This window comes from Cornus florida, unplaced genomic scaffold (assembly GCF_030987335.1).
Source record: "Cornus florida cultivar Cherokee Brave unplaced genomic scaffold, ASM3098733v1 CherokeeBrave_3.0.0_Hap2_Chr05, whole genome shotgun sequence".
Lineage (NCBI taxonomy): Eukaryota > Viridiplantae > Streptophyta > Magnoliopsida > Cornales > Cornaceae > Cornus > Cornus florida.
The window spans coordinates 58786992-58799238 of NW_026775575.1; the positions used below are offsets into that span (position 1 = coordinate 58786992).

At 35.0% G+C, this 12247-nt stretch overlaps 1 pseudogene; it reads left to right on the forward strand.

Annotated features, from left to right (window-relative positions):
* The first annotated feature begins 4922 nt into the window (after window positions 1–4922).
* Window positions 4923–11525, forward strand: LOC132310170 (UDP-glycosyltransferase 74F2-like; annotated as a pseudogene).
* The last annotated feature ends 722 nt before the right edge of the window (window positions 11526–12247 follow it).

The window sequence follows — 12247 nt, forward strand, 5'->3', positions numbered from 1 at the left end:
CAACTTCCATCGCAGGTGCAAGTTCCACTTGAGGTGCAGAATCCTCCACCAGCAATAATCCCAAAAGTTCAATTTCAGGTCTAACAGAATGTTCCACTTTTAAACATTCAGCAGCCTACAAACACACCACCAAGGCCACTATTGGCCTTTCCAATGGCATTCGAAATTGAACGCCCTCCAAGGAAACCTCCTGATCAAGGAGTAAATCCAATCCGCCGAATGAGTATTTCTTTGGCAGACCCAAACCCAATTCTAGTGGTGTTTGGGGGGCATCCAATGGCCAATCTGCCCAAAGGTTGTCAGAAAATACAAGCCAACTTGTTGACTTCTCCTTGCAAGGCTATGGCTTAGCTATGAGGAAGGTCAACAAAACTTTCCATATAGGAAGCCATTATCACTTCTTCCATTAAAAGAAGATTTTCCACAGCTAGATTTTCCTTTGGAAACGTCACAAGCTTCTCAATCGTTGTATATTCTTCCATATGAAGAATATAATGGTCATAGTATTTTTCTTCCAATTTTGGAAAAAAATGCTACTACTTTATTTGCCCCAAATTCACATCTTGTGATTTTTGGGGGGCAAAATTTGGCCAATCAATTATGTATTTGGCCTGAAAATGTACAAATTCGTCCTCCTCATAAACCTCCAGACCCTAAGGGGCAACGAAATTGGACATAAGGCTTCAAATCTCTGTCCTAGTTAAATAAAACTATTTAAAGTTTTCGGCCCAATGGTACATTCCGGCTGAAAGTTTTAGTTGTTCAATTCCTTAACAATAGGAATATCACATGGCAAATTCTCACTCACATCTAAAATTTGATATGGCTTACAATTCTTTAAAGAATATTAGGCACATCAAATTTGGGGGGTAATGTTTACACCCTATTTTTTCACTTTCCAGAGGAAGATTGCTGTGGTCAATTCCAATGGAAAGGTATTACGATGTTCCAATGGAAAGTCTTGGGACACATGGAAGCCAAGGAAGCAAGCGGTTACAAGTGGTTACATGCAAAGTCATGGGACACATGGTAGCCTAGGAAATGAGTGGTTACAAGTGGTTATATGCAAAGTCATGGGACACATGGCAGCCTAGGAAGTGAGCGGTTACATACAAAGTCATGGAACACATCCTAGGAAGTGAGAGGTTACAAGCGGTTACATGCAAAGTCATAGGACACATGGCAGCCTAGGAAGTAAGCGGTTCCAACGGAAAGGTACTACGACATTCCGGTGGAAAGTTTTGGTACACATGGCAGCGAAGGAAGCAAGCGGTTATAAGCAGTTACATGCAAAATCATGGGACACGTAGCAACTTAAGAAGTAAGCGATTACATGCAAACTACCATTACTAAATTCTATAAATAGGGCATGATATTATAACTTAGAAAGTCTGCTCAACGCCAATCAAACACACATTTCAATACAACTTTATTTTTCATTACAATGCACTTTCAATATGATTAGTCTTAGTCCTGCACTTTACTTTTCATTAGATAATTCCTTCACTTTCATAAGTAATTTTACAGTTCTTCCTAACCAGTTAACTATTCTAAAGTCCTTTATCAAAGACAAAAAGAACCCAGAGGTATTCATTTCAGACCTCTTCACAATCGCCTGGTCTCGCAGTCTTCCTTCTGGAATATTGTTTGAATCTCTCTTTAAAACTACTGTAATTCTTGATATGTCCATCCGATTCCATCGGAACCAGCATCCGCTTTTTTTTTTTTTTTTTTTCACGTATTACTTATTATTTCTTTGTATAATCTGTAATCCATTTTATAAATATTGTAAATTCAATCAATGAAGGTGCGTCATTTCCATAAACCTCTTCAAGACTCTTTAATATCAACCACACTCTTGTACATATATATCTCAACCACCGACATCACCACAACCCAACCCACTGATTCCTTTAAGACTAAACTTTGCCTACGTACATCCACTGATGTGATGCATCTCAATCCAGAAGAAAGTGGGTGCAAATCCCCTGTAGTCTGTTTTTCCTGCAGTCCCCTGCAGTTTACATTGTTGAGGCCTTGCTTTGGCCACGTATTTTGCTCTTATAATATAAGAGGTGGGGTCCATTTTAACAATTAAAATCGTTTTCTCCGTTATCTCCGTTAAGGAAAATTTTTATTAAAAAAAAAAAAGGAAAAAGAAACAACAAGAGTCAATACAATCCCTATTAAAACCTACGCTCATCATCTTATTTGTGCCATTAGTTATTCAGCACTTTGTTAATACCTAATTTTGATGGTGAAGGTGATCAGTGTGCTTATTTATTAAATTTCACAATGTTTTTTCTATCATAAATATCAAATAATAACCTCTGAAATGTGTAATTGCCGCGTACATTTTTTGTATAATACATTGGTACCTAATGAAGCCAACTCAGCTAAAAAAAAAAAAAAAAAAATTATACAAGATTTTACATTCACTACAATGCTTATTAAAGATTATAGAAGACAACCCTACAATTATCCAGGATTTCAGATAAACTAGAATGCCTAACCAATGTTAATTTCAAGTAAAAAATATCATAATTTAGACTAACAGATGGCAAATGAAAGAATTAAAAATTCATAATGCGTGACATTAGTTATTTAGCACTGTGTCAATACCTAATTTAGATGGTGAAGGTGATCAGTGTGCCTATTTATTAAACTTCACAATATTTTTTCTCTCATAAATATCAAATAATAATCTCTGGAATGTGTAATTTCTGCATACATTTAATACTAAAATTTTTGTATAACACATTGGTACCTAATGAAGCCAACTCAGTTCAAACAATTAATTATGCAAGATTTTACATTCACTACAACGCTTATTGAAGATTATAGAAGAAAACCCTACAATTATCCAAGATTTCAGATACCCTACAATGCATAACCAATGTCAATTTCAACTAAAAAAGATCATAATTTAGACTAACAGATGACAAATGAAAGAATTAAAAATTCATAAATTTATGTGTGACATTAGTTAATGAGCACTGTATCAATACCTAGTTTTGATGGTGAAGTTCACTACAATGCTTATTGAAGATTATAGAAGAAAACCCTACAATTATCCAAGATTTCAAATACCCTAGAATACATAACCAATGTCAATTTCAACTAAAAAATATCATAATTTAGACTAATAGATGACAAATGAAAGAATTAAAAATTCATAAATTTATGTGTGACATTATTTATTGAGCATTGTGTCAATACCTAATTTGGATGGTGAAGGTGATCAGTGTGCCTATTTATTAAACTTCACAATGTTTTTTCTCTCATAAATATCAAATAATAACCTCTAGAATGTGTAATTGCCGCATACATTTAATACCAAAATAGGCACACTGACAAATGAAAGAATTAAAAATTCATAAATTTATGTGTAACATTAGTTATTCAGCACTGTGTCAATACCTAGTTTTGATGGCGAAGGTGATCCGTGTGACTATTTGTTAAACTTCACAATGTTTTTGTTTTTGGTTTACAGTTGGCACCTTGTAGCATTTAGTTTATGCCGTTAGTTGACTTATTTTTATTGTGCAAAGCCAAACACACCCATTATAAGAGTAAAATACGTGGCCAAAGCAAAGCCACAACAATATAAACTGCAGGAGATTGCAGGAAAAACAGACTACAGGGGATTTGCGACCGAAGAAAGTCTATAATATCTTATTCACCGAAAAAAAAAAAATTGTTTATAATATCTAGAGGATATTGTTTACGTGGTTCAATTTGCTTTCATATATAAAAATAAATAAATAAATAAATTTTTTTTTGAGAGTTTTTATGTCAGTTTACTGACTTGGGTACTAGTACCTAAAAGTATTGTAAACTTTTTTTGTTATTATATATACATTCTATTACATTTATGACAAAAACACATATTATCGAAATTAAAAGTATAGTAGCTTTGTTTTATTTTGATATGAAAGTCATAAATTAATTTCTAAGAAAAAAAAAAAAATGAAAGTCTCAAATTCATAATAGATCTCATATGAGATTGCAGTCTTTCTAATTGGAATCGAATTGAGATAATACATTATATATCAATCATATCCCAATTCCATTCATTTAATATCTCGTCCGGGTTTCTAGGCTATCTCTTTCTATTTCTATGAAAATTTAAAAAATCACTGTATAATATTTCAAAATTTGCAACAGAAAAGAAAAAGAGAGGTTTGTGATGATTTTAAATCTATCTACTAAGTAATCTAATTTTATTATGCATGAAAATGATTAATATTTTTTCTTTCTTCATAATTGGTGTTTACACATACATATTTTTACTGAAATTTGAATCTTTGACTTTCTTTGAATAATAAGAATCTCATATTCGTGGGTAGGATGATTAATTTTTCAAAAAGCCACTTTTATCTTTGGTTTTTTTTTTTTTTATTGTTATTATTATTTTTTTTTGCAAGACACTGACAAACTAACTTATTGTGCATGAATAAGACACTTCGTTCACTTCTTTCAAAAAATATATATATACATGCATATATATATATATATATATATATATATATAAAAGGGATAATGCTTAGTTACTCACCGGTGAGTAGCTTCACCCTACTCACCCGTCATGTGTTCCAATAACAACATACCACATCAGCTTTAATAACCAAATAACCCATGTTTTCCTGTATTTTCTCGGATCAACCATTAAATAACATTTTTATTAAAGCTAATGTGATATGCTGTTATTGGAACACATGAGGGGTGAGTAGGGTGAAGTTACTCACCGGTGAATAGCTAAGTATTATTCATATAAAAGCTCTTCATTTTAGTTAGTGTCTACAACTATAAATACATGCACAACAATAAGAGAGCTCAAACTAGTGTAGGCAATAAAAATGGATCATAGCAAAATGAGAGCTTACAAAGCTCATTGTTTGGTCATTCCCTTTCCAACCCAAGGCCACATAAACCCTATGCTCCAATTCTCAAAACGCTTAGAACACAAAGGAATCAAAGTCACACTAGCTCCTACCCGCTTCATATTCAACACCACCATGCATGAAGCATCAAAATCCATCGTGGCTGAGAAAATCTCCGATGGCTACGACGAAGGAGGGTTGGTAGGAGCAGAGAATATCGAGGCCTACTTGACTAGCTTTCGAGAAGTTGGCTCACAAACTCTCGCCGAGCTCATCTAAAAGCTCCAAGACTTGGAGTGTCCATAGATTGCATTGTTTATGATGTGCCTTGGGCTCTTGATGTTGCCAAAAAGTTTGGTTTGGTCAGGGCTGTGTTTTTCACGATGTCCTGTGCTGTGGGGAATGTATACCATGTGTTCCGAGGAATGCTAAAAGTTCCGCTTGAAGGGAGTGAAATTTTGCTCCCTGGATTGGCGCCACTTAAACCTTTGGACATGCCATCTTTCATTTATGCTCTGGGGACCTACCCTCCTTTCTTTGATATGGTTGTGAATCAGTTCTCAAACATAGAGAAAGCGGATTGACGTAAAAGAGATTTTAGCCGGGTCTGAGTGATAGTAATTTTTGAAAGATATTTCAATGAGATATTTGGTCAAAATTAAGGGGCTGTCAGTGAAATTAGCCCTATCATTTATAACGGTGGTAACCCGGTCTCTTGGTGCTCCAAGAAGTAACGAATAGTTGCTCGCTCCTTTACTGAGGCCGAGTATCGAGCTGTTGCATCTATCGTTGCCGAAATTTCGTGGTTATAAATTTTGCTGCTTGAACTTGGAGTTTCTCTTTCTACCAAGCCTCGGCTCCTATGTGACAACCTTGGTGCTACACATCTTGCGATCGATTACCATTTTGTTCGCGACAAAGTCGCTGTACTCTTCAAGTTGCTCATGTATCCACCCACGACCAACTCGCTGATGTTCTCACCAAACCGCTCTCCAAGCAACGATTCGTTGATCTCTGGTCCAAGATTCGTATTTCTGACCGTAACGCCATCTTGCGGGGGCATATTAGGCAACAAAATCATTCCTCCAATAATATTTCCTAGACTGCTCCTCTATGATTATAACAACTTTTTATTAATTTGACTAATGTAATTACATTATTATTATTATTATTATTTTGGTGTATTACTTATTATTTTCTTGTATAATCTATAATCCTTTGTATCAATATTATAAACCCAATCAATAAAAGTGCAGCCATTTTCATAAACTTCTTCGTGACTCTTTAAAATCAAGCACATTCGTGTGCATAAATATCTCAACGACCAACGTCACCACAACCTAACCCATTGATTCCTTCATTTAAGACTGAACTTTCCCTATATGCAATGATGTGATGCGTCTCGATCCAAAAGAAAGTCTATAATATCTTATTCACCGAAAAGAAAAAATAAAAAAGGTTTATAATATATGGAGTGTATTGTTTGCATGGTTCAATTTGCTTTCATAGATACAAAAATAAATAAATAAATAAATAATATATATATATATATATTCTTTTTTGAGAATTTTTATGTCAGTTTATTGACTTGGGTACCTAGTACCTAAAAATATTGTAGACTTTCTTATTATTATGAATAATTTACATAGATCTTCTTTATGATTTGTCATAATTACAAACAACACTTTTTTAGTTCGAAAAATTACGTTGACCTCCTCTATTTTTTAAAATATTCTACACAGACCTCTCTTTTGTTAGAGTTAACGACGAGAAATGATGACATCAACTACTATTTCTCATGAAATGTCAAAAATACCCTTGCCTATATTATATATACTTGATATTATATATTAAATGATGATGTCATGTACTAATTAACTAAAATTCCCAAAATACCCTCATCTTCTCCATTACGTGTCTGTACCTGTATGTTTTGATTTCTATAAGTTGAATTCTTCATTCCTCGTTATAAGCTTGTGTGTGTATATATATATATATAAATTATGTATAACACCGCCAGAGGATGCTTGCCATTAGATTGAAACCAATGAAATCCACTGATGCTTTGTGCTTTCGAATTGGGTCTCTAAAATTGTTGCTCAATCTCACCGGATTGAAACGTGCCCAAACTAAAACTTGTGAAGCTCTTCACCGAACTGAAATTCTTTGTTGCTGCAGTACTTTTCTGATCACTTGCTGAACTGAAATCAACTTTAGTCTTCTCAATTTAACCCAACGTTGTCTCACGACGAAGTTATTATAGACCAAATGCTTTCTTCGCTCTCTTCCTGTTCTTGGTCGGATGAACAAAGGCTGTTGAATCTAGATAATGCATAATCAAAATTGGCTAACATATTACATATCAAGGAACTGGCAAGACAGCTCAAGGTAGAGAGCATTTCCCTTTTTCTTCTTTTCAATCCAAGTTCATATTTAGTCAAAATTAAGTATATAATTCCAGATAGCTAGAAAACCATGCCTACAACTTACTGATTAAAAACAAGAAGCAAGTTGAAGATATGAATTCATATTCCAAGCTTTCGAGGAGTGTTTCTCTGTGAAGATTGCAACTATTGCTGATTGTATTGTTGCCAGAAAACACATCCAAGCTGATAAGGATAGGTGGTCAGGATAGCTTGCTGAAACTGGGACCTGTACGTTTCAAATTAATTAAGTTGTAATCCAATTAATATTCAGTTATCAAAATTATATTCAAATATATATAATGGAAGAGAATATATATATATATATATATATATATATACCTGCAAAATTAGCCAAATTGACCAACAACAACTGCTTCCGAAGACAACCCAGCAACCAATTATCACCACCTCCAAACCCAAAAATAGAAGTTGTAATTGGTAGGATTAATTGTGTGTTCAGTAGCTTTGGCCCTTTGAGCAATGCCATGAAAATGGCTCCACTCACACACAACACTGTCCCTATAATCTTTGCAATGCTTCTCAACCTTCGGATATTTACCTTCTCTAATCAAGTCATAGATTAGAAAAACTTGTTAAATTAATGTTTAGATACATACTTTTTTTTTTGAACACCACTTTTAATAATGAGAGCAATAAGTGAAAATGGTAAAGAGATAAGTTAAACAATTCTCGTATATTTATCAAGAAATAAGATATTAAATTCAAGATTCTTGTTAAAACTGATCATAGAATCATAGATGGAGCTAGCTTGTTAGAAAATTCTCGCGGATTCTTGTTAATTAAATTCAAGAGAAGTAGTCTCCACAGAAGTTCATGAATTTATATACTCCAAACGGAAGTAGTCATCACAAGCTGTATTGAATGGTAATTAAGACAAATCCCTATGGTGCCTATCAATGCAGTGCACCCTGGAGTTGTGAAGACTTGTATTATCAGAGATCACAAAGGCCTTATCACAGGCATGTATATTATATATATATATATATATATATATATATATATATATATAACTTGGGACCTATCGCCGATCTGTCCCAAATTATCGGATGAACAGAGGCTGTTGAATCCAGATAATGGTCAACATCATCAGTTTTAATTTGATGAATCGACTTTGTTGGCTTTGAAGCTCCAGCAATACCAGATCAACGGCGGGGTAGCGAATTCACACGCTGCCAATTCGTTGTTACTCCTCTCTAGAGTCGTTTCCGGTAGCGAGGGTGGATTGAGGTCGCCAGCGTGATCTTCCAGCACCGGTGATTCAGCTTTTCTATGGAGAGCTCTCACCTTTCCCTCTGTTGAGTAAGAAAAATATTGAAGCTGATTCCCGCGCTTGACAGCAAAGAAGGGGATTCAGTGAAAAATGATTTATTGCAATCTAGGGCTTCAGTCGGTTGGATCATCACTTCTCCATTTTCTGTCTGTTTCCGGTCAACATCAATTTCATTTACACACACACACACACGGGTTTTTAAGTCATTTATCATTGAAATTTGAGGGTATTTCAGTAATTTTGACAGGTCTATTGGTATATTTATCGGTCCGTTACACATAAGGAAGGTCTGTGTAGGATATTTTTAAAAGCAGTAAAGGTCCGCGTAATTTCTATAACAAGAAGGGTGCCGCCTATAATTATGACAAATCAGAAAGGAGGTTTGTGTAAATTACCCTATTATTATATATATTCTATTACATTTATGAAAAAAAAAAAAAAAAAAACACATATTATCCATACAGTAGCTTTGTTTTATTTTGATATGAAAGTCACAAATTAATTTCTAAAAAAAAAAAGAAAGTCACAAATTCAAAATAGATCTCGTATGAGATTGCAGTCTTTCTTATCCGAATCGAATTGAGATAATACATTATATATCAATCATATCCCAATCCCATTCATTTAATATCTCTTCCGGGTTTCTAGGCTCTCTTTCTATTTCTATGAAAATTTTAAAAATCATTTCAGAAATTGCAACAGAAAAGAAAAAGAGAGGTTTGTGACGATTTTAAATCTTTCTACTAAGTAATCTAATATTCTTATACATGAAGATGATTTTTTTTTTTTCCAAAGTAAGAACTTCGTATCCGTCGGCACTATGATTAATATTTCAAAAAGCCACTTTTTTTCTTTTTACAAGACACTGATTCAGATTCCTGAACAGCAAGGCCATTACCAGAGACTAACTGATTGTGCATGAAAAGACACTTCATTCACTTCTTTCAATATATATATATATATATAAAAGCTCTTCATTTTGGTTAGTGTGTATGACTATAAATACATGCACAACAATAAGAGAGCTCAAACTAGTGTAGGCAATAAAAATGGATCATAGCAAAATGAGAGCTTACAAAGCTCATTGTTTGGTCATTCCCTTTCCAACCCAAGGCCACATGAACCCTATGCTCCAATTCTCAAAACGCTTAGAACACAAAGGAATCAAAGTCACACTAGCTCCTACCCGCTTCATATTCAACACCACCATGCTCATCATCGAAATCCATCGTGGCCGAGACAATCTCCGATGGCTACGACGAAGTAGGGTTGGCAGGAGCAGAGAATATCGAGGCCTACTTGACTAGCTTTCGAGAAGTTGGCTCACAGACTCTCGCCGAGCTCATCCAAAAGCTCCAAGACTTGGAGTGTCCCATAGATTGCGTAGTTTATGATGCATTCGTGCCTTGGGCTCTTGATGTTGCCAAAAAGTTTGGTTTGGTCGGGGCTGTGTTCTTCACGATGTCTTGTGCTGTGGGGAATGTATTCTACCATGTGTTCCGAGGAACGCTAAAAGTTCCGCTCGAAGGGAGTGAAATTTTGCTCCCTGGATTGGCGCCACTTGAACCTTTGGACATGCCATCTTTCATTCTGCTCTGGGGACCTACCCTCCTTTCTTTGATATGGTTGTGAATCAGTTCTCAAACATAGAGAAAGTGGATTGGGTACTATGCAACACCATTTACGAGTTGGAGAAAGAGGTATGATTGGTAAATATTTATGAATGTATGAAGTTTGATTTTGCATTTTTTAATTTATGAGAAAACTTCATCACGAGGGAATTAGCTGACCTCGTAATCTCTCAGTCGTCTTAGAGGGCACAAGCTCAGTGAAAGCACTTTCATTATAAACTTTATATGTATATATATTTCAAGAGATGAGGGTTGTGGGAAAAGTGGAAACATTTTCTTAGACACTAGTCTTTAGCATAAAAATTATAGCTAGCTAGCTAAGGTTATGAGTTTCATGTTTCTTTGCCTCTTTGACCTTTTTTTTTTTTTTTTTTTTCAATTCAAAATCTATTAAAAAAAGGAGAGAATATACAATAGCCTCAACATGGACTTTTTATCTTTTGCTTGTTGATTTTGTATCTTCTTCTTCCTTCTTCTTCTTTTTGTTATTGTTTTTTTTTTTGGGACTCCAATTTTAATCTTCTTTGTTATTTATTTATCAACTAATTGCTATCATTGAATACCGAAGAGGAGGTGGATTTGATTTCGACGTTTTGCCCATTTAAAACTATTGGACCAACTATACCTTCTATGTACTTAGATAAGAGACTCCAAGAAGACAAAGCATATGGTCTGAGTCTATTTAAGCCAAAAACTGATGTTTGCATGAAGTGGCTAAATGACCTCCCCAATGAATCAGTTGTCTATGTATCACTTGGGAGCATGGCAGAAGTAGAAGCTGAGCAAATGGAGGAAATAGCTTGGGCCTTAAGAGGGAGCAACAAGCACTTCTTGTGGGTGGTCCGAGCATCGGAAGAAGCCAAGCTACCGGAAAAGTTTGTGAAGGACACATCCGAGAAGGGGCTAATAGTATCATGGTGTCCACAATTAGATGTTATGTCACATAAGGCAATTGGGTGTTTTGTCACACATTGCGGGTGGAACTCTACAATGGAGGCACTGAGCTTTGGGAGTTCCAATGGTGGTAGTGCCTCAATGGACTGACCAAAGCACGAATGCAAAGTATGTAGCGGATGTTTGGCGAATGGGACTCAGAGCTCAGCCTGATGAGAAGGGGATAGTTAGACGGGAAGCGATACAACAATGTGTTAGGGAGGTGATGGAGGGAGAGAAAGGGAAAGAAATTAGAAGAAATGCAAACCAGTGGAAGGAATTGACAAAAGGGGCAGCTGATGAAGGCGGAAGTTCAGATAAAAATATTGATGATTTTGTTGCTAAATTGGGTCAAACCTAAGTTAAGCTGTTTGTGAGATTTATCATAAACAAATGCAATATCCAACATAATCCGCTGTTTTAATCATAATTTGGAGTCGCACTATAATAAATTTAGATAAAATTAATATAAACTGATTAATACAAATAATATATCCAACTTTAAAAAAAACTCATGTATCGGCGATATGCAGCGCCGCAACGGAAACTTCAATATCCAATATATGCATGTGATGGGTTATTTGTTTGAACTTTGACCAAAAAAAATAATAAAAATAATCCAATAATTCGGCAATGATTTTGTTGGGGTGCTACTGTACTTTTTTTCTAGTTTTGTTTTGTGGTCACGATTGTTTTTATTTTGCTTTGTTTGAAGTGTTTTGGAGTGACTAGTGTCCAATAATTCGGCACTTTCGATGATTTTGTTGCGGTGCAACTGTACTGTTTTTTCTAGTTGTGGTCATGATTGTTTTTTATTGCTTTGTTTGATGTGTTTTGGTGTGACTAGTGTTACTGTACTTTTTTTTCTAGTTCTGCGGTCATGATTGATTTTTTGTTGCTATGTTTGAATTATTTTGGTGTGACTACACAAAAATCCTTTGTACGATCTTGCTCCTTGTGGCTGTCAATACACTGAATGGTGGGTGGTATACGCCTTGAGTTGGCCCACTCAATGTAAAATGGTCTCCCACAGTTTGTATTATAGTTGTATGAAATCCTATACTGGGAGAAATATAATTTCGG